At 33.9% G+C, this 25009-nt stretch overlaps 10 non-coding genes across 10 annotated transcripts; all 10 read right to left on the reverse strand.

Annotated features, from left to right (window-relative positions):
• Positions 1 to 2821: 2821 nt before the first annotated feature.
• Positions 2822 to 2940, reverse strand: LOC149770346 (5S ribosomal RNA). Its single transcript, XR_016418761.1, has one exon. It is a non-coding gene; the product is annotated as a 5S ribosomal RNA (ribosomal RNA).
• Positions 2941 to 3843: 903 nt separating this feature from the next.
• On the reverse strand, positions 3844 to 3962 carry LOC149770347 (5S ribosomal RNA). The gene has a single exon (XR_016418803.1). It is a non-coding gene; the product is annotated as a 5S ribosomal RNA (ribosomal RNA).
• A 3484-nt stretch (positions 3963 to 7446) lies between these two features.
• Positions 7447 to 7565, reverse strand: LOC149770348 (5S ribosomal RNA). Its single transcript, XR_016418772.1, has one exon. It is a non-coding gene; the product is annotated as a 5S ribosomal RNA (ribosomal RNA).
• A 903-nt stretch (positions 7566 to 8468) lies between these two features.
• Positions 8469 to 8587, reverse strand: LOC149770349 (5S ribosomal RNA). The gene has a single exon (XR_016418804.1). It is a non-coding gene; the product is annotated as a 5S ribosomal RNA (ribosomal RNA).
• A 3532-nt stretch (positions 8588 to 12119) lies between these two features.
• LOC149770350 (5S ribosomal RNA) lies at positions 12120 to 12238 on the reverse strand. Its single transcript, XR_016418783.1, has one exon. It is a non-coding gene; the product is annotated as a 5S ribosomal RNA (ribosomal RNA).
• A 903-nt stretch (positions 12239 to 13141) lies between these two features.
• Positions 13142 to 13260, reverse strand: LOC149770351 (5S ribosomal RNA). Its single transcript, XR_016418806.1, has one exon. It is a non-coding gene; the product is annotated as a 5S ribosomal RNA (ribosomal RNA).
• Positions 13261 to 16714: 3454 nt separating this feature from the next.
• On the reverse strand, positions 16715 to 16833 carry LOC149770352 (5S ribosomal RNA). The gene has a single exon (XR_016418794.1). It is a non-coding gene; the product is annotated as a 5S ribosomal RNA (ribosomal RNA).
• A 903-nt stretch (positions 16834 to 17736) lies between these two features.
• LOC149770353 (5S ribosomal RNA) lies at positions 17737 to 17855 on the reverse strand. Its single transcript, XR_016418807.1, has one exon. It is a non-coding gene; the product is annotated as a 5S ribosomal RNA (ribosomal RNA).
• A 3489-nt stretch (positions 17856 to 21344) lies between these two features.
• On the reverse strand, positions 21345 to 21463 carry LOC149770354 (5S ribosomal RNA). Its single transcript, XR_016418805.1, has one exon. It is a non-coding gene; the product is annotated as a 5S ribosomal RNA (ribosomal RNA).
• Positions 21464 to 22369: 906 nt separating this feature from the next.
• On the reverse strand, positions 22370 to 22488 carry LOC149770355 (5S ribosomal RNA). Its single transcript, XR_016418808.1, has one exon. It is a non-coding gene; the product is annotated as a 5S ribosomal RNA (ribosomal RNA).
• Positions 22489 to 25009: the final 2521 nt, after the last annotated feature.

The raw sequence follows: 25009 nt of genomic DNA on the forward strand, positions 1-25009 counted from the left end.
TGTCCAAATATCAAAAATCGCTATTTTGGGACTATTATGAATTCATTCAAGGACATTCTAAATTACATCATCGCCACACGTCAAGATTGTTATTACATCAGCACATTCAAAATTGGACTTCATTCAGAAAACCACTGGCATTCATTTGGAACACTACCCTTTTGAACTTGTCATATAACTTTTCATGGACTATTTGTGATTTCATTTATAATGCTGAAAAGTATTTAAATTTTCACTTTGTATTCTTTATAAAAATAAATTAAGTCGGTTGGTTTAGATTGGCTAAGATAGCATTAAGGTGTTTTTGTTTATATGAGCCAATATCACATTATTCTTTTCTTGGTTTAGATGGGCTAAGTTCACATTATGGTACATTGGTTTAGATGGGCTAAGTTCACATTAAGGTGTTTGGCTAAGTTTCCATTAAGATATTTGGTTTAGATTGGCTAAGTTTGCATTAAAGTGTATTGGCTTATATTGGCAAATTTCACATAGGAATTTGATTTAGATGGCCTAAGTTCACATTATGGTGTTCTGGCAAAAGACTGCTTGGTTTTGTTAGGCAATGAGGGTAGTCTTGCTCAAGGGTACAATAGGGCAACCAGCTTGATAGAAATCTATCATGTTAACCATTGGACTGATGTACATTTTATCAGTGTAATTTAGAGTCTGTTTAAACCATTCCGAATCCCCCCATCTCTCTCTCTCTCTCTCTCTCTCACATATATATATATATATATATATATATATATATATATATATATATATATATATATATATGAAAGAAATAATATTTTCAATCTTTCTGCACTGTACTGATTTTCTGGTTGAATACTAAAAGTAAGTTTAAATATATATAAGGAGTTTGCAAATTTTATAAAAGTCAGCTTGCCTAGCAAGTAGTAGGTCAATATGATACAATGTAGAATTTAAGAAAATGTCATTATATGTATTGAAACGTTTGTTTCCTTTGTATCTGTTGATATCTAAAATCCATATCCCAATAATTAAAATTATCCAAGACTATATGTAAATAATACACGTATGTATGTATGTATGTACACACACAAACGTATATATATATATATATATATATATATATATATATATATATATATATATATATATATATATATCACAAAAGACACACACATATCTTAAAACACCCTCAGCCACCCAGGATATATATATGATCCGTTTTTACGAGATAAACTTATTAATTCAGTATGGTATAATTATCGAGTAAGATCAGTAGAGTTTTTGCCCTTGTTTGCAATCGTTATTGGATAACGCGTTAAAAATAAAATTACACAGAAGTACAATTAATGTTAATAGCTGATAAAGTTATGCGAACTTTGTTGCATACTCTCTCTCTCTCTCTCTCTCTCTCTCTCTCTCGTGTGTCAGTATGATAAAGCAAGAAGAAAAAGGAAGAACAGTAAAGAACATATATAAAAAGGTTTATTGAAACAGCGTCTCATCATGGTGTGGGCACCACGATGCATAGGGATAAATAAAAAAGCGAGTATTCCATTACTTTTCACTTCATTTGATATGCATCCATATGACACAGAATGCTCTCGGTGAGTACAGGGAATCAGATAAACGTCACTGTGCGGGACTAGGTATAAAACATTTATTGTAGTTTTAATTGTAAATTTTTCGGGCATTTAAGTAGAAATTAAATGATTTCAGTTCTAGTGAGAACAACATTTCGACTGTAAAACATAATTTGTTGTCTTGATGCGTTTTCAAGACTCTTGGGCTGATTAGTCACACATCTCTTCAACGTTTCCGATGTACAAATGTTTGTGTGCAGTATAATATTAGTAACTAAAGTGTATACTGATTCAAAGTTCTAATCCAAAAGAAGCAAAACTGGCCTCAGATACTCATATTTGTCACTCATCCATTTTCTGACCCAGATAAGGGGAGAATTCCATGTTGAAATTGACTTAAAATGCAGATTCAGGACATTATTGTTGTTGTTATTATTATTATTATTATTCCTCTTTCTGTCCTATCATTTGGTTAAAATAAGCGACACCGGCCTATAAGCTAACTTTAAAAATAGGGTCTTATCAGATTTGCAAAGGATCTCTTCTTGCAACTTGTAGAAGTTAACGTTGTGGAAATACAGAAAGTGGAAGCATGGAATATCTATCTAAACTTACTGTAATCAAAACAGAATTTTATAACCCAATTTATTTAGCCAATGGCCCATATTTACAGTATTCGCTACAGGATGCCAATTTTCCCACTGGCAGACTGAGGCCCTGCTGTAAAAGAAATCAATCAATCAATAAATTAATATAAAAAATTCTCACAATTCATACATTCCATATTTATCAATCAATTAGTGAATAAGAAATACCACAAATAAGTACCCAAAATGAAAGACATTGATCGCATATTTTGCAACTCTGCGCTAGAGACTACACCAGGAATATATGAGAAGAAACTTGAAGGAAGTATTTCGACGTGAAAGGAGGCAGCTTGTTGTGGTAGTAAAAGTAGAGGAAACTGGATAAATTGAACCGAATTTGTTAATAAGAAATACTGGTCATCTATGATCGCATATTCCAGTAGTAAGGATCGAAACCAAGAGCAGAGAAGTGCAAAGCAACATTTGCTATATTCAGGTCCTATACTTGATTTTTTTAGGATCCGAATTATTGAAGAAAGTTAAGGAAAAAGAGAAAATGAAAGTCGAGAAATTGCTCTATTTATTATTTATATTGAATAAAGTAAATTTAGTTACAATAAAAGAAAGAAAGAAAAACTTCAACTGTTTTTAGTTATAAAAGAAAAAAAAAATTAGAGTCTACAGCACCCGGTATTCCCAGGCGGTCACCCATCCAAGTACTAACCGGGCCCGACGTTGCTTAACTTCGGTGATCGGACGAGAACCGGTGCTTTCAACGTGGTATGGCCGTAGACACAAGTGTGTGTAAATTTAAGACTTATATTCGCTTCTCTCTTCACCGTTTCCGATGTACAGACGTTTACGTTTATGTGCCGTGTAAAATTAGTAATTAAAGTGTACTTATTAAAACTTATATAGATAAACTGCCTTCATACATTATTCAAATTTGTAATTCAGGCATTTTCGGACTCGGACATTAGTTGCTTAACCGGAGGTTTACACCTTCAAATGGACTTAAATAACAATGCATTTAAACGAAGATTCAGTTCATTTTTGTTGTTTTTGGGCATTATTATTATTATTATTATTATTTATCTTGTATCAACTGACTAATTCAATAGGTAAATAATCGACATCAGCCTATGAGCTACCTTTAAAGACGGACTCGAATCTGATTTGAAACGGATATCGTCTTGCAGCTCGGAAACGTTAAAGTTGTGGAAACACAGAAAGTGCAAGGAAGTGGAAGCAGGGAACATCCATCCAAACTTACTGTAATCAAAACAGAGATTTATACACCAATTTATTTTGTCAATGGCCCATATTCGAAGTATTCGCTAAGGGATGCCAAGTTTCACACTGATAGACTGGTGCCCTGCTAAAAACAGGTAAATAAATTAAAATAATTAAAAATAATACATTCCAAATATATCTATCAATTATTGAATAAGAAATACCACAGACAAGTATCCAAAATGAAAGACATCGATTGCATACGTTGCAATTATTCGCTATAGGCTGAATCCGGAATATCAGAAGAAATTTGGAGGATCTGGACGGCATACGAGGCGGCCCATTTCGATCCTGGAGGTAGAGGAAACTGAAAAATTTGCACCAGATTTGTGAACAAGAAATATTGGCCATATATGATCGCATATCCTCACAGTGAGGATGGAACCAAAAAAAAATTTAAAAAATGCCTACAGCACCCGGTATTCCCAGGCGGTCACCCATCCAAGTACTAACCGGGCCCGACCTTGCTTAACTTCGGTGATCGGACGAGAACCGGTGTTTTCAACGTGGTATGGCCGTAGACATTTGTATGTACAAATTTAAGACTAATATAGGTTGTCTCTTCGTCGTTACAAAGATATATTACACACACACGCACACACACACACACACACACACACACACACACACACACACACACACACACACACATATATATATTAGAGACAGGGGAGAGCTCTGCTTACGACAATACATCCCTTCAGTTTCAATCTGTAAAGAAGCAAGAGCTTATTTGATCGCCGATGTCACTGACATGTAGGTTGCCATATTTGTGCAGTCATTTGAATAGTAATACAATGGCGAGTTCCGTGTCAAATTTCATCAAGGTTGTCGTTTTCTTTCGTCAGTCAGCTTCATTAACGACAAATGATGTTATACTCGGAATTATTTCTGAGAAAATAAATCGTATTTCTCTCGATTTCATGCAGGTATATCTCGATGAAAGGTCGGTCAAGTTTGCATGGCAGGCTAGTAAGCACAGGGGCTCGCATCGTTGCTCACAATTGAACTGACAGTCATACATTTTATACTATATGTACGACTGATAGTTTCATTGTAAGCAATGATACGAGCCCCCTGTGGCTAGTAAGCAGCCTATGCCGATACCGCATGGTGTCGGCGATTTCCAACGTTTTGATAAGCAAAACAAATATGTCCATACACCCCAATACTAATGTCCAAATATCAAAAATCGCTATTTTGGGACTATTATGAATTCATTCAAGGACATTCTAAATTACATCATCGCCACACGTCAAGATTGTTATTACATCAGCACATTCAAAATTGGACTTCATTCAGAAAACCACTGGCATTCATTTGGAACACTACCCTTTTGAACTTGTCATATAACTTTTCATGGACTATTTGTGATTTCATTTATAATGCTGAAAAGTATTTAAATTTTCACTTTGTATTCTTTATAAAAATAAATTAAGTCGGTTGGTTTAGATTGGCTAAGATAGCATTAAGGTGTTTTTGTTTATATGAGCCAATATCACATTATTCTTTTCTTGGTTTAGATGGGCTAAGTTCACATTATGGTACATTGGTTTAGATGGGCTAAGTTCACATTAAGGTGTTTGGCTAAGTTTCCATTAAGATATTTGGTTTAGATTGGCTAAGTTTGCATTAAAGTGTATTGGCTTATATTGGCAAATTTCACATAGGAATTTGATTTAGATGGCCTAAGTTCACATTATGGTGTTCTGGCAAAAGACTGCTTGGTTTTGTTAGGCAATGAGGGTAGTCTTGCTCAAGGGTACAATAGGGCAACCAGCTTGATAGAAATCTATCATGTTAACCATTGGACTGATGTACATTTTATCAGTGTAATTTAGAGTCTGTTTAAACCATTCCGAATCCCCCCATCTCTCTCTCTCTCTCTCTCTCTCTCACATATATATATATATATATATATATATATATATATATATATATATATATATATATACATATATATATATATATATGAAAGAAATAATATTTTCAATCTTTCTGCACTGTACTGATTTTCTGGTTGAATACTAAAAGTAAGTTTAAATATATATAAGGAGTTTGCAAATTTTATAAAAGTCAGCTTGCCTAGCAAGTAGTAGGTCAATATGATACAATGTAGAATTTAAGAAAATGTCATTATATGTATTGAAACGTTTGTTTCCTTTGTATCTGTTGATATCTAAAATCCATATCCCAATAATTAAAATTATCCAAGACTATATGTAAATAATACACGTATGTATGTATGTATGTACACACACAAACGTATATATATATATATATATATATATATATATATATATATATATATATATATATATCACAAAAGACACACACATATCTTAAAACACCCTCAGCCACCCAGGATATATATATGATCCGTTTTTACGAGATAAACTTATTAATTCAGTATGGTATAATTATCGAGTAAGATCAGTAGAGTTTTTGCCCTTGTTTGCAATCGTTATAGGATAACGCGTTAAAAATAAAATTACACAGAAGTACAATTAATGTTAATAGCTGATAAAGTTATGCGAACTTTGTTGCATACTCTCTCTCTCTCTCTCTCTCTCTCTCTCTCTCGTGTGTCAGTATGATAAAGCAAGAAGAAAAAGGAAGAACAGTAAAGAACATATATAAAAAGGTTTATTGAAACAGCGTCTCATCATGGTGTGGGCACCACGATGCATAGGGATAAATAAAAAAGCGAGTATTCCATTACTTTTCACTTCATTTGATATGCATCCATATGACACAGAATGCTCTCGGTGAGTACAGGGAATCAGATAAACGTCACTGTGCGGGACTAGGTATAAAACATTTATTGTAGTTTTAATTGTAAATTTTTCGGGCATTTAAGTAGAAATTAAATGATTTCAGTTCTAGTGAGAACAACATTTCGACTGTAAAACATAATTTGTTGTCTTGATGCGTTTTCAAGACTCTTGGGCTGATTAGTCACACATCTCTTCAACGTTTCCGATGTACAAATGTTTGTGTGCAGTATAATATTAGTAACTAAAGTGTATACTGATTCAAAGTTCTAATCCAAAAGAAGCAAAACTGGCCTCAGATACTCATATTTGTCACTCATCCATTTTCTGACCCAGATAAGGGGAGAATTCCATGTTGAAATTGACTTAAAATGCAGATTCAGGACATTATTGTTGTTGTTATTATTATTATTATTATTCCTCTTTCTGTCCTATCATTTGGTTAAAATAAGCGACACCGGCCTATAAGCTAACTTTAAAAATAGGGTCTTATCAGATTTGCAAAGGATCTCTTCTTGCAACTTGTAGAAGTTAACGTTGTGGAAATACAGAAAGTGGAAGCATGGAATATCTATCTAAACTTACTGTAATCAAAACAGAATTTTATAACCCAATTTATTTAGCCAATGGCCCATATTTACAGTATTCGCTACAGGATGCCAATTTTCCCACTGGCAGACTGAGGCCCTGCTGTAAAAGAAATCAATCAATCAATAAATTAATATAAAAAATTCTCACAATTCATACATTCCATATTTATCAATCAATTAGTGAATAAGAAATACCACAAATAAGTACCCAAAATGAAAGACATTGATCGCATATTTTGCAACTCTGCGCTAGAGACTACACCAGGAATATATGAGAAGAAACTTGAAGGAAGTATTTCGACGTGAAAGGAGGCAGCTTGTTGTGGTAGTAAAAGTAGAGGAAACTGGATAAATTGAACCGAATTTGTTAATAAGAAATACTGGTCATCTATGATCGCATATTCCAGTAGTAAGGATCGAAACCAAGAGCAGAGAAGTGCAAAGCAACATTTGCTATATTCAGGTCCTATACTTGATTTTTTTAGGATCCGAATTATTGAAGAAAGTTAAGGAAAAAGAGAAAATGAAAGTCGAGAAATTGCTCTATTTATTATTTATATTGAATAAAGTAAATTTAGTTACAATAAAAGAAAGAAAGAAAAACTTCAACTGTTTTTAGTTATAAAAGAAAAAAAAAAATTAGAGTCTACAGCACCCGGTATTCCCAGGCGGTCACCCATCCAAGTACTAACCGGGCCCGACGTTGCTTAACTTCGGTGATCGGACGAGAACCGGTGCTTTCAACGTGGTATGGCCGTAGACACAAGTGTGTGTAAATTTAAGACTTATATTCGCTTCTCTCTTCACCGTTTCCGATGTACAGACGTTTACGTTTATGTGCCGTGTAAAATTAGTAATTAAAGTGTACTTATTAAAACTTATATAGATAAACTGCCTTCATACATTATTCAAATTTGTAATTCAGGCATTTTCGGACTCGGACATTAGTTGCTTAACCGGAGGTTTACACCTTCAAATGGACTTAAATAACAATGCATTTAAACGAAGATTCAGTTCATTTTTGTTGTTTTTGGGCATTATTATTATTATTATTATTATTTATCTTGTATCAACTGACTAATTCAATAGGTAAATAATCGACATCAGCCTATGAGCTACCTTTAAAGACGGACTCGAATCTGATTTGAAACGGATATCGTCTTGCAGCTCGGAAACGTTAAAGTTGTGGAAACACAGAAAGTGCAAGGAAGTGGAAGCAGGGAACATCCATCCAAACTTACTGTAATCAAAACAGAGATTTATACACCAATTTATTTTGTCAATGGCCCATATTCGAAGTATTCGCTAAGGGATGCCAAGTTTCACACTGATAGACTGGTGCCCTGCTAAAAACAGGTAAATAAATTAAAATAATTAAAAATAATACATTCCAAATATATCTATCAATTATTGAATAAGAAATACCACAGACAAGTATCCAAAATGAAAGACATCGATTGCATACGTTGCAATTATTCGCTATAGGCTGAATCCGGAATATCAGAAGAAATTTGGAGGATCTGGACGGCATACGAGGCGGCCCATTTCGATCCTGGAGGTAGAGGAAACTGAAAAATTTGCACCAGATTTGTGAACAAGAAATATTGGCCATATATGATCGCATATCCTCACAGTGAGGATGGAACCAAAAAAAAATTTAAAAAATGCCTACAGCACCCGGTATTCCCAGGCGGTCACCCATCCAAGTACTAACCGGGCCCGACCTTGCTTAACTTCGGTGATCGGACGAGAACCGGTGTTTTCAACGTGGTATGGCCGTAGACATTTGTATGTACAAATTTAAGACTAATATAGGTTGTCTCTTCGTCGTTACAAAGATATATTACACACACACGCACACACACACACACACACACACACACACACACATATATATATATATTAGAGACAGGGGAGAGCTCTGCTTACGACAATACATCCCTTCAGTTTCAATCTGTAAAGAAGCAAGAGCTTATTTGATCGCCGATGTCACTGACATGTAGGTTGCCATATTTGTGCAGTCATTTGAATAGTAATACAATGGCGAGTTCCGTGTCAAATTTCATCAAGGTTGTCGTTTTCTTTCGTCAGTCAGCTTCATTAACGACAAATGATGTTATACTCGGAATTATTTCTGAGAAAATAAATCGTATTTCTCTCGATTTCATGCAGGTATATCTCGATGAAAGGTCGGTCAAGTTTGCATGGCAGGCTAGTAAGCACAGGGGCTCGCATCGTTGCTCACAATTGAACTGACAGTCATACATTTTATACTATATGTACGACTGATAGTTTCATTGTAAGCAATGATACGAGCCCCCTGTGGCTAGTAAGCAGCCTATGCCGATACCGCATGGTGTCGGCGATTTCCAACGTTTTGATAAGCAAAACAAATATGTCCATACACCCCAATACTAATGTCCAAATATCAAAAATCGCTATTTTGGGACTATTATGAATTCAATCAAGGACATTCTAAATTACATCATCGCCACACGTCAAGATTGTTATTACATCAGCACATTCAAAATTGGACTTCATTCAGAAAACCACTGGCATTCATTTGGAACACTACCCTTTTGGACTTGTCATATAACTTTTCATGGACTATTTGTGATTTCATTTATAATGCTGAAAAGTATTTAAATTTTCACTTTGTATTCTTTATAAAAATAAATTAAGTCGGTTGGTTTAGATTGGCTAAGATAGCATTAAGGTGTTTTTGTTTATATGAGCCAATATCACATTATTCTTTTCTTGGTTTAGATGGGCTAAGTTCACATTATGGTACATTGGTTTAGATGGGCTAAGTTCACATTAAGGTGTTTGGCTAAGTTTCCATTAAGATATTTGGTTCAGATTGGCTAAGTTTGCATTAAAGTGTATTGGCTTATATTGGCAAATTTCACATAGGAATTTGATTTAGATGGCCTAAGTTCACATTATGGTGTTCTGGCAAAAGACTGCTTGGTTTTATTAGGCAATGAGGGTAGTCTTGCTCAAGGGTACAATAGGGCAACCAGCTTGATAGAAATCTATCATGTTAACCATTGGACTGATGTACATTTTATCAGTGTAATTTAGAGTCTGTTTAAACCATTCCGAATCCCCCCATCTCTCTCTCTCTCTCTCTCTCACATATATATATATATATATATATATATATATATATATATATATATATATATATATATATATATATATATATATATATATATATATATATATATATATATATATATATGAAAGAAATAATATTTTCAATCTTTCTGCACTGTACTGATTTTCTGGTTGAATACTAAAAGTAAGTTTAAATATATATAAGGAGTTTGCAAATTTTATAAAAGTCAGCTTGCCTAGCAAGTAGTAGGTCAATATGATACAATGTAGAATTTAAGAAAATGTCATTATATGTATTGAAACGTTTGTTTCCTTTGTATCTGTTGATATCTAAAATCCATATCCCAATAATTAAAATTATCCAAGACTATATGTAAATAATACACGTATGTATGTATGTATGTACACACACAAACGTATATATATATATATATATATATATATATATATATATATATATATATATATATATATATATATATATATATATATATATATATATATATATATATCACAAAAGACACACACATATCTTAAAACACCCTCAGGCACCCAGGATATATATATGATCCGTTTTTACGAGATAAACTTATTAATTCAGTATGGTATAATTATCGAGTAAGATCAGTAGAGTTTTTGCCCTTGTTTGCAATCGTTATAGGATAACGCGTTAAAAATAAAATTACACAGAAGTACAATTAATGTTAATAGCTGATAAAGTTATGCGAACTTTGTTGCATACTCTCTCTCTCTCTCTCTCTCTCTCTCTCTCGTGTGTCAGTATGATAAAGCAAGAAGAAAAAGGAAGAACAGTAAAGAACATATATAAAAAGGTTTATTGAAACAGCGTCTCATCATGGTGTGGGCACCACGATGCATAGGGATAAATAAAAAAGCGAGTATTCCATTACTTTTCACTTCATTTGATATGCATCCATATGACACAGAATGCTCTCGGTGAGTACAGGGAATCAGATAAACGTCACTGTGCGGGACTAGGTATAAAACATTTATTGTAGTTTTAATTGTAAATTTTTCGGGCATTTAAGTAGAAATTAAATGATTTCAGTTCTAGTGAGAACAACATTTCGACTGTAAAACATAATTTGTTGTCTTGATGCGTTTTCAAGACTCTTGGGCTGATTAGTCACACATTTCTTCAACGTTTCCGATGTACAAATGTTTGTGTGCAGTATAATATTAGTAACTAAAGTGTATACTGATTCAAAGTTCTAATCCAAAAGAAGCAAAACTGGCCTCAGATACTCATATTTGTCACTCATCCATTTTCTGACCCAGATAAGGGGAGAATTCCATGTTGAAATTGACTTAAAATGCAGATTCAGGACATTATTGTTGTTGTTATTATTATTATTATTATTCCTCTTTCTGTCCTATCATTTGGTTAAAATAAGCGACACCGGCCTATAAGCTAACTTTAAAAATAGGGTCTTATCAGATTTGCAAAGGATCTCTTCTTGCAACTTGTAGAAGTTAACGTTGTGGAAATACAGAAAGTGGAAGCATGGAATATCTATCTAAACTTACTGTAATCAAAACAGAATTTTATAACCCAATTTATTTAGCCAATGGCCCATATTTACAGTATTCGCTACAGGATGCCAATTTTCCCACTGGCAGACTGAGGCCCTGCTGTAAAAGAAATCAATCAATCAATAAATTAATATAAAAAATTCTCACAATTCATACATTCCATATTTATCAATCAATTAGTGAATAAGAAATACCACAAATAAGTACCCAAAATGAAAGACATTGATCGCATATTTTGCAACTCTGCGCTAGAGACTACACCAGGAATATATGAGAAGAAACTTGAAGGAAGTATTTCGACGTGAAAGGAGGCAGCTTGTTGTGGTAGTAAAAGTAGAGGAAACTGGATAAATTGAACCGAATTTGTTAATAAGAAATACTGGTCATCTATGATCGCATATTCCAGTAGTAAGGATCGAAACCAAGAGCAGAGAAGTGCAAAGCAACATTTGCTATATTCAGGTCCTATACTTGATTTTTTTAGGATCCGAATTATTGAAGAAAGTTAAGGAAAAAGAGAAAATGAAAGTCGAGAAATTGCTCTATTTATTATTTATATTGAATAAAGTAAATTTAGTTACAATAAAAGAAAGAAAGAAAAACTTCAACTGTTTTTAGTTATAAAAGAAAAAAAAAAATTAGAGTCTACAGCACCCGGTATTCCCAGGCGGTCACCCATCCAAGTACTAACCGGGCCCGACGTTGCTTAACTTCGGTGATCGGACGAGAACCGGTGCTTTCAACGTGGTATGGCCGTAGACACAAGTGTGTGTAAATTTAAGACTTATATTCGCTTCTCTCTTCACCGTTTCCGATGTACAGACGTTTACGTTTATGTGCCGTGTAAAATTAGTAATTAAAGTGTACTTATTAAAACTTATATAGATAAACTGCCTTCATACATTATTCAAATTTGTAATTCAGGCATTTTCGGACTCGGACATTAGTTGCTTAACCGGAGGTTTACACCTTCAAATGGACTTAAATAACAATGCATTTAAACGAAGATTCAGTTCATTTTTGTTGTTTTTGGGCATTATTATTATTATTATTATTATTTATCTTGTATCAACTGACTAATTCAATAGGTAAATAATCGACATCAGCCTATGAGCTACCTTTAAAGACGGACTCGAATCTGATTTGAAACGGATATCGTCCTGCAGCTCGGAAACGTTAAAGTTGTGGAAACACAGAAAGTGCAAGGAAGTGGAAGCAGGGAACATCCATCCAAACTTACTGTAATCAAAACAGAGATTTATACACCAATTTATTTTGTCAATGGCCCATATTCGAAGTATTCGCTAAGGGATGCCAAGTTTCACACTGATAGACTGGTGCCCTGCTAAAAACAGGTAAATAAATTAAAATAATTAAAAATAATACATTCCAAATATATCTATCAATTATTGAATAAGAAATACCACAGACAAGTATCCAAAATGAAAGACATCGATTGCATACGTTGCAATTATTCGCTATAGGCTGAATCCGGAATATCAGAAGAAATTTGGAGGATCTGGACGGCATACGAGGCGGCCCATTTCGATCCTGGAGGTAGAGGAAACTGAAAAATTTGCACCAGATTTGTGAACAAGAAATATTGGCCATATATGATCGCATATCCTCACAGTGAGGATGGAACCAAAAAAAAATTTAAAAAATGCCTACAGCACCCGGTATTCCCAGGCGGTCACCCATCCAAGTACTAACCGGGCCCGACCTTGCTTAACTTCGGTGATCGGACGAGAACCGGTGTTTTCAACGTGGTATGGCCGTAGACATTTGTATGTACAAATTTAAGACTAATATAGGTTGTCTCTTCGTCGTTACAAAGATATATTACACACACACGCACACACACACACACACACACACACACACACACACATATATATATATATATTAGAGACAGGGGAGAGCTCTGCTTACGACAATACATCCCTTCAGTTTCAATCTGTAAAGAAGCAAGAGCTTATTTGATCGCCGATGTCACTGACATGTAGGTTGCCATATTTGTGCAGTCATTTGAATAGTAATACAATGGCGAGTTCCGTGTCAAATTTCATCAAGGTTGTCGTTTTCTTTCGTCAGTCAGCTTCATTAACGACAAATGATGTTATACTCGGAATTATTTCTGAGAAAATAAATCGTATTTCTCTCGATTTCATGCAGGTATATCTCGATGAAAGGTCGGTCAAGTTTGCATGGCAGGCTAGTAAGCACAGGGGCTCGCATCGTTGCTCACAATTGAACTGACAGTCATACATTTTATACTATATGTACGACTGATAGTTTCATTGTAAGCAATGATACGAGCCCCCTGTGGCTAGTAAGCAGCCTATGCCGATACCGCATGGTGTCGGCGATTTCCAACGTTTTGATAAGCAAAACAAATATGTCCATACACCCCAATACTAATGTCCAAATATCAAAAATCGCTATTTTGGGACTATTATGAATTCATTCAAGGACATTCTAAATTACATCATCGCCACACGTCAAGATTGTTATTACATCAGCACATTCAAAATTGGACTTCATTCAGAAAACCACTGGCATTCATTTGGAACACTACCCTTTTGGACTTGTCATATAACTTTTCATGGACTATTTGTGATTTCATTTATAATGCTGAAAAGTATTTAAATTTTCACTTTGTATTCTTTATAAAAATAAATTAAGTCGGATGGTTTAGATTGGCTAAGATAGCATTAAGGTGTTTTTGTTTATATGAGCCAATATCACATTATTCTTTTCTTGGTTTAGATGGGCTAAGTTCACATTATGGTACATTGGTTTAGATGGGCTAAGTTCACATTAAGGTGTTTGGCTAAGTTTCCATTAAGATATTTGGTTCAGATTGGCTAAGTTTGCATTAAAGTGTATTGGCTTATATTGGCAAATTTCACATAGGAATTTGATTTAGATGGCCTAAGTTCACATTATGGTGTTCTGGCAAAAGACTGCTTGGTTTTATTAGGCAATGAGGGTAGTCTTGCTCAAGGGTACAATAGGGCAACCAGCTTGATAGAAATCTATCATGTTAACCATTGGACTGATGTACATTTTATCAGTGTAATTTAGAGTCTGTTTAAACCATTCCGAATCCCCCCATCTCTCTCTCTCTCTCTCTCACATATATATATATATATATATATATATATATATATATATATATATATATATATATATGAAAGAAATAATATTTTCAATCTTTCTGCACTGTACTGATTTTCTGGTTGAATACTAAAAGTAAGTTTAAATATATATAAGGAGTTTGCAAATTTTATAAAAGTCAGCTTGCCTAGCAAGTAGTAGGTCAATATGATACAATGTAGAATTTAAGAAAATGTCATTATATGTATTGAAACGTTTGTTTCCTTTGTATCTGTTGATATCTAAAATCCATATCCCAATAATTAAAATTATCCAAGACTATATGTAAATAATACACGTATGTATGTATGTATGTACACACACAAACGTATATATATATATATATATATATATATATATATATATATATATATATATATATATATATATATATATCACAAAAGACACACACATATCTTAAAACACCCTCAGCCACCCAGGATATATATATGATCCGTTTTTACGAGATAAACTTATTAATTCAGTATGGTATAATTATCGAGTAAGATCAGTAGAGTTTTTGCCCTTGTTTGCAATCGTTATAGGATAACGCGTTAAAAATAAAATTACACAGAAGTACAATTAATGTTAATAGCTGATAAAGTTATGCGAACTTTGTTCATACTCTCTCTCTCTCTCTCTCTCTCTCTCTCGTGTGTCAGTATGATAAAGCAAGAAGAAAAAGGAAGAACAGTAAAGAACATATATAAAAAGGTTTATTGAAACAGCGTCTCATCATGGTGTGGGCACCACGATGCATAGGGATAAATTAAAAAAGCGAGTATTCCATTACTTTTCACTTCATTTGATATGCATCCATATGACACAGAATGCTCTCGGTGAGTACAGGGAATCAGATAAACGTCACTGTGCGGGACTAGGTATAAAACATTTATTGTAGTTTTAATTGTAAATTTTTCGGGCATTTAAGTAGAAATTAAATGATTTCAGTTCTAGTGAGAACAACATTTCGACTGTAAAACATAATTTGTTGTCTTGATGCGTTTTCAAGACTCTTGGGCTGATTAGTCACACATCTCTTCAACGTTTCCGATGTACAAATGTTTGTGTGCAGTATAATATTAGTAACTAAAGTGTATACTGATTCAAAGTTCTAATCCAAAAGAAGCAAAACTGGCCTCAGATACTCATATTTGTCACTCATCCATTTTCTGACCCAGATAAGGGGAGAATTCCATGTTGAAATTGACTTAAAATGCAGATTCAGGACATTATTGTTGTTGTTATTATTATTATTATTATTCCTCTTTCTGTCCTATCATTTGGTTAAAATAAGCGACACCGGCCTATAAGCTAACTTTAAAAATAGGGTCTTATCAGATTTGCAAAGGATCTCTTCTTGCAACTTGTAGAAGTTAACGTTGTGGAAATACAGAAAGTGGAAGCATGGAATATCTATCTAAACTTACTGTAATCAAAACAGAATTTTATAACCCAATTTATTTAGCCAATGGCCCATATTTACAGTATTCGCTACAGGATGCCAATTTTCCCACTGGCAGACTGAGGCCCTGCTGTAAAAGAAATCAATCAATCAATAAATTAATATAAAAAATTCTCACAATTCATACATTCCATATTTATCAATCAATTAGTGAATAAGAAATACCACAAATAAGTACCCAAAATGAAAGACATTGATCGCATATTTTGCAACTCTGCGCTAGAGACTACACCAGGAATATATGAGAAGAAACTTGAAGGAAGTATTTCGACGTGAAAGGAGGCAGCTTGTTGTGGTAGTAAAAGTAGAGGAAACTGGATAAATTGAACCGAATTTGTTAATAAGAAATACTGGTCATCTATGATCGCATATTCCAGTAGTAAGGATCGAAACCAAGAGCAGAGAAGTGCAAAGCAACATTTGCTATATTCAGGTCCTATACTTGATTTTTTTAGGATCCGAATTATTGAAGAAAGTTAAGGAAAAAGAGAAAATGAAAGTCGAGAAATTGCTCTATTTATTATTTATATTGAATAAAGTAAATTTAGTTACAATAAAAGAAAGAAAGAAAAACTTCAACTGTTTTTAGTTATAAAAGAAAAAAAAAAATTAGAGTCTACAGCACCCGGTATTCCCAGGCGGTCACCCATCCAAGTACTAACCGGGCCCGACGTTGCTTAACTTCGGTGATCGGACGAGAACCGGTGCTTTCAACGTGGTATGGCCGTAGACACAAGTGTGTGTAAATTTAAGACTTATATTCGCTTCTCTCTTCACCGTTTCCGATGTACAGACGTTTACGTTTATGTGCCGTGTAAAATTAGTAATTAAAGTGTACTTATTAAAACTTATATAGATAAACTGCCTTCATACATTATTCAAATTTGTAATTCAGGCATTTTCGGACTCGGACATTAGTTGCTTAACCGGAGGTTTACACCTTCAAATGGACTTAAATAACAATGCATTTAAACGAAGATTCAGTTCATTTTTGTTGTTTTTGGGCATTATTATTATTATTATTATTATTTATCTTGTATCAACTGACTAATTCAATAGGTAAATAATCGACATCAGCCTATGAGCTACCTTTAAAGACGGACTCGAATCTGATTTGAAACGGATATCGTCTTGCAGCTCGGAAACGTTAAAGTTGTGGAAACACAGAAAGTGCAAGGAAGTGGAAGCAGGGAACATCCATCCAAACTTACTGTAATCAAAACAGAGATTTATACACCAATTTATTTTGTCAATGGCCCATATTCGAAGTATTCGCTAAGGGATGCCAAGTTTCACACTGATAGACTGGTGCCCTGCTAAAAACAGGTAAATAAATTAAAATAATTAAAAATAATACATTCCAAATATATCTATCAATTATTGAATAAGAAATACCACAGACAAGTATCCAAAATGAAAGACATCGATTGCATACGTTGCAATTATTCGCTATAGGCTGAATCCGGAATATCAGAAGAAATTTGGAGGATCTGGACGGCATACGAGGCGGCCCATTTCGATCCTGGAGGTAGAGGAAACTGAAAAATTTGCACCAGATTTGTGAACAAGAAATATTGGCCATATATGATCGCATATCCTCACAGTGAGGATGGAACCAAAAAAAAATTTAAAAAATGCCTACAGCACCCGGTATTCCCAGGCGGTCACCCATCCAAGTACTAACCGGGCCCGACCTTGCTTAACTTCGGTGATCGGACGAGAACCGGTGTTTTCAACGTGGTATGGCCGTAGACATTTGTATGTACAAATTTAAGACTAATATAGGTTGTCTCTTCGTCGTTACAAAGATATATTACACACACACGCACACACACACACACACACACACACACACACATATATATATATATTAGAGACAGGGGAGAGCTCTGCTTACGACAATACATCCCTTCAGTTTCAATCTGTAAAGAAGCAAGAGCTTATTTGATCGCCGATGTCACTGACATGTAGGTTGCCATATTTGTGCAGTCATTTGAATAGTAATACAATGGCGAGTTCCGTGTCAAATTTCATCAAGGTTGTCGTTTTCTTTCGTCAGTCAGCTTCATTAACGACAAATGATGTTATACTCGGAATTATTTCTGAGAAAATAAATCGTATTTCTCTCGATTTCATGCAGGTATATCTCGATGAAAGGTCGGTCAAGTTTGCATGGCAGGCTAGTAAGCACAGGGGCTCGCATCGTTGCTCACAATTGAACTGACAGTCATACATTTTATACTATATGTACGACTGATAGTTTCATTGTAAGCAATGATACGAGCCCCCTGTGGCTAGTAAGCAGCCTATGCCGATACCGCATGGTGTCGGCGATTTCCAACGTTTTGATAAGCAAAACAAATATGTCCATACACCCCAATACTAATGTCCAAATATCAAAAATCGATATTTTGGGACTATTATGAATTCATTCAAGGACATTCTAAATTACATCATCGCCACACGTCAAGATTGTTATTACATCAGCACATTCAAAATTGGACTTCATTCAGAAAACCACTGGCATTCATTTGGAACACTACCCTTTTGGACTTGTCATATAACTTTTCATGGACTATTTGTGATTTCATTTATAATGCTGAAAAGTATTTAAATTTTCACTTTGTATTCTTTATAAAAATAAATTAAGTCGGTTGGTTTAGATTGGCTAAGATAGCATTAAGGTGTTTTTGTTTATATGAGCCAATATCACATTATTCTTTTCTTGGTTTAGATGGGCTAAGTTCACATTATGGTACATTGGTTTAGATGGGCTAAGTTCACATTAAGGTGTTTGGCTAAGTTTCCATTAAGATATTTGGTTCAGATTGGCTAAGTTTGCATTAAAGTGTATAGGCTTATATTGGCAAATTTCACATAGGAATTTGATTTAGATGGCCTAAGTTCACATTATGGTGTTCTGGCAAAAGACTGCTTGGTTTTATTAGGCAATGAGGGTAGTCTTGCTCAAGGGTACAATAGGGCAACCAGCTTGATAGAAATCTATCATGTTAACCATTGGACTGATGTACATTTTATCAGTGTAATTTAGAGTCTGTTTAAACCATTCCGAATCCCCCCATCTCTCTCTCTCTCTCTCTCACATATATATATATATATATATATATATATATATATATATATATATATATATATATATATATATATATATATATATATGAAAGAAATAATATTTTCAATCTTTCTGCACTGTACTGATTTTCTGGTTGAATACTAAAAGTAAGTTTAAATATATATAAGGAGTTTGCAAATTTTATAAAAGTCAGCTTGCCTAGCAAGTAGTAGGTCAATATGATACAATGTAGAATTTAAGAAAATGTCATTATATGTATTGAAACGTTTGTTTCCTTTGTATCTGTTGATATCTAAAATCCATATCCCAATAATTAAAATTATCCAAGACTATATGTAAATAATACACGTATGTATGTATGTATGTACACACACAAACGTATATATATATATATATATATATATATATATATATATATATATATATATATATATATATATATATATATATATATATATATATATATATATCACAAAAGACACACACATATCTTAAAACACCCTCAGCCACCCAGGATATATATATGATCCGTTTTTACGAGATAAACTTATTAATTCAGTATGGTATAATTATCGAGTAAGATCAGTAGAGTTTTTGCCCTTGTTTGCAATCGTTATAGGATAACGCGTTAAAAATAAAATTACACAGAAGTACAATTAATGTTAATAGCTGATAAAGTTATGCGAACTTTGTTGCATACTCTCTCTCTCTCTCTCTCTCTCTCTCGTGTGTCAGTATGATAAAGCAAGAAGAAAAAGGAAGAACAGTAAAGAACATATATAAAAAGGTTTATTGAAACAGCGTCTCATCATGGTGTGGGCACCACGATGCATAGGGATAAATAAAAAAGCGAGTATTCCATTACTTTTCACTTCATTTGATATGCATCCATATGACACAGAATGCTCTCGGTGAGTACAGGGAATCAGATAAACGTCACTGTGCGGGACTAGGTATAAAACATTTATTGTAGTTTTAATTGTAAATTTTTCGGGCATTTAAGTAGAAATTAAATGATTTCAGTTCTAGTGAGAACAACATTTCGACTGTAAAACATAATTTGTTGTCTTGATGCGTTTTCAAGACTCTTGGGCTGATTAGTCACACATCTCTTCAACGTTTCCGATGTACAAATGTTTGTGTGCAGTATAATATTAGTAACTAAAGTGTATACTGATTCAAAGTTCTAATCCAAAAGAAGCAAAACTGGCCTCAGATACTCATATTTGTCCCTCATCCATTTTCTGACCCAGATAAGGGGAGAATTCCATGTTGAAATTGACTTAAAATGCAGATTCAGGACATTATTGTTGTTGTTATTATTATTATTATTATTCCTCTTTCTGTCCTATCATTTGGTTAAAATAAGCGACACCGGCCTATAAGCTAACTTTAAAAATAGGGTCTTATCAGATTTGCAAAGGATCTCTTCTTGCAACTTGTAGAAGTTAACGTTGTGGAAATACAGAAAGTGGAAGCATGGAATATCTATCTAAACTTACTGTAATCAAAACAGAATTTTATAACCCAATTTATTTAGCCAATGGCCCATATTTACAGTATTCGCTACAGGATGCCAATTTTCCCACTGGCAGACTGAGGCCCTGCTGTAAAAGAAATCAATCAATCAATAAATTAATATAAAAAATTCTCACAATTCATACATTCCATATTTATCAATCAATTAGTGAATAAGAAATACCACAAATAAGTACCCAAAATGAAAGACATTGATCGCATATTTTGCAACTCTGCGCTAGAGACTACACCAGGAATATATGAGAAGAAACTTGAAGGAAGTATTTCGACGTGAAAGGAGGCAGCTTGTTGTGGTAGTAAAAGTAGAGGAAACTGGATAAATTGAACCGAATTTGTTAATAAGAAATACTGGTCATCTATGATCGCATATTCCAGTAGTAAGGATCGAAACCAAGAGCAGAGAAGTGCAAAGCAACATTTGCTATATTCAGGTCCTATACTTGATTTTTTTAGGATCCGAATTATTGAAGAAAGTTAAGGAAAAAGAGAAAATGAAAGTCGAGAAATTGCTCTATTTATTATTTATATTGAATAAAGTAAATTTAGTTACAATAAAAGAAAGAAAGAAAAACTTCAACTGTTTTTAGTTATAAAAGAAAAAAAAAATTAGAGTCTACAGCACCCGGTATTCCCAGGCGGTCACCCATCCAAGTACTAACCGGGCCCGACGTTGCTTAACTTCGGTGATCGGACGAGAACCGGTGCTTTCAACGTGGTATGGCCGTAGACACAAGTGTGTGTAAATTTAAGACTTATATTCGCTTCTCTCTTCACCGTTTCCGATGTACAGACGTTTACGTTTATGTGCCGTGTAAAATTAGTAATTAAAGTGTACTTATTAAAACTTATATAGATAAACTGCCTTCATACATTATTCAAATTTGTAATTCAGGCATTTTCGGACTCGGACATTAGTTGCTTAACCGGAGGTTTACACCTTCAAATGGACTTAAATAACAATGCATTTAAACGAAGATTCAGTTCATTTTTGTTGTTTTTGGGCATTATTATTATTATTATTATTATTATTTATCTTGTATCAACTGACTAATTCAATAGGTAAATAATCGACATCAGCCTATGAGCTACCTTTAAAGACGGACTCGAATCTGATTTGAAACGGATATCGTCTTGCAGCTCGGAAACGTTAAAGTTGTGGAAACACAGAAAGTGCAAGGAAGTGGAAGCAGGGAACATCCATCCAAACTTACTGTAATCAAAACAGAGATTTATACACCAATTTATTTTGTCAATGGCCCATATTCGAAGTATTCGCTAAGGGATGCCAAGTTTCACACTGATAGACTGGTGCCCTGCTAAAAACAGGTAAATAAATTAAAATAATTAAAAATAATACATTCCAAATATATCTATCAATTATTGAATAAGAAATACCACAGACAAGTATCCAAAATGAAAGACATCGATTGCATACGTTGCAATTATTCGCTATAGGCTGAATCCGGAATATCAGAAGAAATTTGGAGGATCTGGACGGCATACGAGGCGGCCCATTTCGATCCTGGAGGTAGAGGAAACTGAAAAATTTGCACCAGATTTGTGAACAAGAAATATTGGCCATATATGATCGCATATCCTCACAGTGAGGATGGAACCAAAAAAAAATTTAAAAAATGCCTACAGCACCCGGTATTCCCAGGCGGTCACCCATCCAAGTACTAACCGGGCCCGACCTTGCTTAACTTCGGTGATCGGACGAGAACCGGTGTTTTCAACGTGGTATGGCCGTAGACATTTGTATGTACAAATTTAAGACTAATATAGGTTGTCTCTTCGTCGTTACAAAGATATATTACACACACACGCACACACACACACACACACACACACACACATATATATATATATTAGAGACAGGGGAGAGCTCTGCTTACGACAATACATCCCTTCAGTTTCAATCTGTAAAGAAGCAAGAGATTATTTGATCGCCGATGTCACTGACATGTAGGTTGCCATATTTGTGCAGTCATTTGAATAGTAATACAATGGCGAGTTCCGTGTCAAATTTCATCAAGGTTGTCGTTTTCTTTCGTCAGTCAGCTTCATTAACGACAAATGATGTTATACTCGGAATTATTTCTGAGAAAATAAATCGTATTTCTCTCGATTTCATGCAGGTATATCTCGATGAAAGGTCGGTCAAGTTTGCATGGCAGGCTAGTAAGCACAGGGGCTCGCATCGTTGCTCACAATTGAACTGACAGTCATACATTTTATACTATATGTACGACTGATAGTTTCATTGTAAGCAATGATACGAGCCCCCTGTGGCTAGTAAGCAGCCTATGCCGATACCGCATGGTGTCGGCGATTTCCAACGTTTTGATAAGCAAAACAAATATGTCCATACACCCCAATACTAATGTCCAAATATCAAAAATCGATATTTTGGGACTATTATGAATTCATTCAAGGACATTCTAAATTACATCATCGCCACACGTCAAGATTGTTATTACATCAGCACATTCAAAATTGGACTTCATTCAGAAAACCACTGGCATTCATTTGGAACACTACCCTTTTGGACTTGTCATATAACTTTTCATGGACTATTTGTGATTTCATTTATAATGCTGAAAAGTATTTAAATTTTCACTTTGTATTCTTTATAAAAATAAATTAAGTCGGTTGGTTTAGATTGGCTAAGATAGCATTAAGGTGTTTTTGTTTATATGAGCCAATATCACATTATTCTTTTCTTGGTTTAGATGGGCTAAGTTCACATTATGGTACATTGGTTTAGATGGGCTAAGTTCACATTAAGGTGTTTGGCTAAGTTTCCATTAAGATATTTGGTTCAGATTGGCTAAGTTTGCATTAAAGTGTATAGGCTTATATTGGCAAATTTCACATAGGAATTTGATTTAGATGGCCTAAGTTCACATTATGGTGTTCTGGCAAAAGACTGCTTGGTTTTATTAGGCAATGAGGGTAGTCTTGCTCAAGGGTACAATAGGGCAACCAGCTTGATAGAAATCTATCATGTTAACCATTGGACTGATGTACATTTTATCAGTGTAATTTAGAGTCTGTTTAAACCATTCCGAATCCCCCCATCTCTCTCTCTCTCTCATATATATATATATATATATATATATATATATATATATATATATATATATATATATATGAAAGAAATAATATTTTCAATCTTTCTGCACTGTACTGATTTTCTGGTTGAATACTAAAAGTAAGTTTAAATATATATAAGGAGTTTGCAAATTTTATAAAAGTCAGCTTGCCTAGCAAGTAGTAGGTCAATATGATACAATGTAGAATTTAAGAAAATGTCATTATATGTATTGAAACGTTTGTTTCCTTTGTATCTGTTGATATCTAAAATCCATATCCCAATAATTAAAATTATCCAAGACTATATGTAAATAATACACGTATGTATGTATGTATGTACACACACAAACGTATATATATATATATATATATATATATATATATATATATATATATATATATATATATATATCACAAAAGACACACACATATCTTAAAACACCCTCAGCCACCCAGGATATATATATGATCCGTTTTTACGAGATAAACTTATTAATTCAGTATGGTATAATTATCGAGTAAGATCAGTAGAGTTTTTGCCCTTGTTTGCAATCGTTATAGGATAACGCGTTAAAAATAAAATTACACAGAAGTACAATTAATGTTAATAGCTGATAAAGTTATGCGAACTTTGTTGCATACTCTCTCTCTCTCTCTCTCTCTCTCTCTCTCTCGTGTGTCAGTATGATAAAGCAAGAAGAAAAAGGAAGAACAGTAAAGAACATATATAAAAAGGTTTATTGAAACAGCGTCTCATCATGGTGTGGGCACCACGATGCATAGGGATAAATAAAAAAGCGAGTATTCCATTACTTTTCACTTCATTTGATATGCATCCATATGACACAGAATGCTCTCGGTGAGTACAGGGAATCAGATAAACGTCACTGTGCGGGACTAGGTATAAAACATTTATTGTAGTTTTAATTGTAAATTTTTCGGGCATTTAAGTAGAAATTAAATGATTTCAGTTCTAGTGAGAACAACATTTCGACTGTAAAACATAATTTGTTGTCTTGATGCGTTTTCAAGACTCTTGGGCTGATTAGTCACACATCTCTTCAACGTTTCCGATGTACAAATGTTTGTGTGCAGTATAATATTAGTAACTAAAGTGTATACTGATTCAAAGTTCTAATCCAAAAGAAGCAAAACTGGCCTCAGATACTCATATTTGTC

The sequence above is a fragment of the Sinohyriopsis cumingii genome, unplaced genomic scaffold, assembly GCF_028554795.1.
Source record: "Sinohyriopsis cumingii isolate HCF-2022 unplaced genomic scaffold, ASM2855479v2 utg002479l, whole genome shotgun sequence".
Classification (NCBI taxonomy): domain Eukaryota; kingdom Metazoa; phylum Mollusca; class Bivalvia; order Unionida; family Unionidae; genus Sinohyriopsis; species Sinohyriopsis cumingii.